Consider the following 3,153-nt stretch of genomic DNA (forward strand, 5'->3'; position numbering starts at 1 on the left):
ACAGATACGTGAGGAAATGTTCACAATCATTAGCCATTAGAGAAATGCAAATCAAAACTACAGTGAGATACCATTTCACCCCGACAAGGCCAGCATTAATCTAAAAAACACAAAACAATAAATGTTGGAGAGGTTGTGGAGAGACTGGAACACTTATACACTGCTGGTGGGAATGCAAAATGGCACAACCTCTTTGGAAATCTATTTGGCACCTCCTTAAAAAGCTTTTTTTTTTTTTTTAAAAAGCTAGAAATAGAACTACCATACGATTCAGCAATCCCACTCCTTGGAATACATCCTAGAGAAATAAGATCCCTCTCACTAATAGATATTTGTACACCCATGTTCATTGCAGCACTGTTCACAGTAGCAAAGAGATGGAAACAACCTACGTGCCCATTAACAGATGAATGGATACACTGTAGTATAGTCACACAATGGAATACTATGCAATGAGAAAGAACAATGATGAATCCGTGGAATATCTCGCGACATGGATGAATCTGGAAGGCATTCCAAACCAAAACCAAACCCACTTCTGTCAAGTCGATTCCGACTCATAGCGACCCTATAGGACAGAGTAGAACTGCCCCGTAGAGTTTCCAAGGAGTGCCTAGAAGGCATGCAGAGTGAAATCGTTCAGTCGCAAAAGGACAAATATTGTATGAAACCACTAGTATAAGAACTCAGAAAAAGGTTTAAACACAGAAGAAAACATTCTTTGATGGTTAAGAGGGCGGGAAGGGAGGGGGATGGGAATTCACTAAATAGTAGACAAGAATTAGGCGAAGGGAAGGACAACACACAATACAGGGGAAGTCAGCACAACTGGACTAAACCAAAAGCTAAGAAGTTTCCTGAACACAACCAAACACTTTGAGAGACAGAGTAGCAGGGGTAGGGGTCTGGAGATAATGGTTCGGGGGACATCTAGGCCAATTGGCATAACAAAGTTTATTAAGAAAATGGTCTGCATCCCACTTTGGTGAGTGGCATCTGGGGTCTTAAAAGCTTGCAAGTGGCCATCTAAGATCTATCGATTGGTCCAAACTCATCTGGAGCAAAGGAGAATGAAGAACACCAAAGACATAAGGAAAATATTGGCCCAGAGACAAAAAGGGCCACGTAACCCAGAGACTTCATCAGCCTGAAACCAGAAGAAGTAGATGGTGCCCTGCTACCACCAATGACCACCCGGACCAGGAACACAACAGAGAGTCCCTGACGGAGCATGAAAAAGGTGTGGCGCAGAACTCAAATTCACATAAAAAGACCAGACTTAATTGTTTGACTGAGACTAGAGGAACACCAGAAGACATGGCCCCCAGACTCTCTGTTAACCTGGAACTAAAACCATTCCGAAAGCCAACTCTACAGAGAAAGATTAGACTAGACTGGACTATAAAACATAAGTAGATTTTTTTTACAGGAGACTAAATGAGCAGGGTATGTCCGGAGGCAGGATGAGAAGGCAAAAAGGAATAGGAGCTGGTTGAATGGACACAGGAAACTGGGGTGGAAAGGGAGAATGTGATGGTTAAGATTGTGTGTCAACTTGACTGGGCCGTGATTCTCAGTGTTTTGGCAGATGTATAATGTTGTGATGACTTCCCTGTTGAAATTTGATATGTGATCACCCCCATGATGGAATCTGCTGAGTGGTACCAGTGGGGGTGGGGCCTGTGGCAGCTCACTGCCCCCTCACCTTCATCTCTCTGCCTTCTGCTGTCTACTTTCTTCCTGCTCACCTTGCAGAGGTTGTTGGCTTGTTCTGGGTCCAGCAGCTGTCTCTTGTCTGACCTCTGCTTCTTGGGACTTGAGCCAGCAGCTTACCTGTCCATCTTGGGATTCGTTGATCTTCTCGGCCTGTGAGCAAGAGTCCTGCTCCCAGACCTGTGTATCTTGGGTTTGCCACCCCCGTGCAGCTACGTGAACCAGGAGAAACCTTGCAGTCTCGCCTGCTAACGTTGGGGATTCCTTGACCTTCACAGCCTGTGAGTAGGAGCCCTGATCTCAGACCTGCTCATCTTGGGTTCACCAGCTTCTGCGGCTCTGTAAATTGGAAAAACCCTCTATCCTGAACCAAGGACTTGGGATGTTCCAACCCCTATAATTGCGTGACCTGTTTCCTTGATATAAATCTACATATATATATAAATATATATATGTATATATATACACAATTTACTGGCTTTGCTTCTCTAGAGAACCCAGCCTAAGACATTTGGTAGGAACAGTGGTTCTAGAGAAACAAAATTGTAAGGATGAGTTTTCTAAACTGGTTCTCAATTCTGGTTAGTGTTAAAGATGTTGATAACTGCTTACAGCAGTAAAGAGGGCACTGCTAATCCATGGGGTGAGGTGACAATACAACTATGAAAAATATCAACACCAGTAGATCAACAACAGTAGGCGAAGCTCTGGGTGAACATGTGTGATATCTTTCTAGAGTTTTGTCAGAACGAGAAGTATAAGGAAGCTGGTTGGTGGGTCCTACTTTCACTAGACAAACTGTTGGAAGAAAGATATGCACTCAGGGCTTCAGAGTCAAAGCTCAAGTGCTGCATACACACCCTCAAAGCTTCCACTTGTGCTTTGAAAGAAAGCCTTATTTCTTGTAGTAACAGAGCTGATGCTGCCGAAAGGCAAACCCAGACTCTTATTGTAAGAGTGGCTGAATTACACTGCCAGCTGAATTGCCAACCTAGAGAGTGTGTCTGAAGTTAAAGTGAGGGCATTGATTGGAAAGAAATGAGATCTTGAAATTTGGAATGGAGATCTATGGGCAGATAATCAGGAAGCTGGAGACACTGAGCCCCTAAATTCTGTTGAATCACTGTTGCCAACAGAACCATTCCCATCTGAAGAGATTACTTCATGTGTGTCTGCTACAGCACTCTGCCCAGAAAAATCATTAGCCCCTCCACTCCCATCTAATGAGATTAGTCCTAGCCCAGCTACCTCTAAAGAGCCCTTGCCTGAGTCATTGCCTTGGGCATTGCCTGAGGCAGATCCTTTACAAGACAATGTTGAATGTTTTCAAAATAATTCCACACCACAGATTCTGGCTTCTAGACCTATAACTAGACTTAAATCCCAGCAAGCCCCAAAAGGTAAAGTACAAAATGTGACCCAGGAGGAGGTATGCTACAC

The sequence above is a fragment of the Loxodonta africana genome, chromosome 11, assembly GCF_030014295.1.
Source record: "Loxodonta africana isolate mLoxAfr1 chromosome 11, mLoxAfr1.hap2, whole genome shotgun sequence".
In the NCBI taxonomy this organism is placed as follows: Eukaryota; Metazoa; Chordata; class Mammalia; order Proboscidea; family Elephantidae; genus Loxodonta; species Loxodonta africana.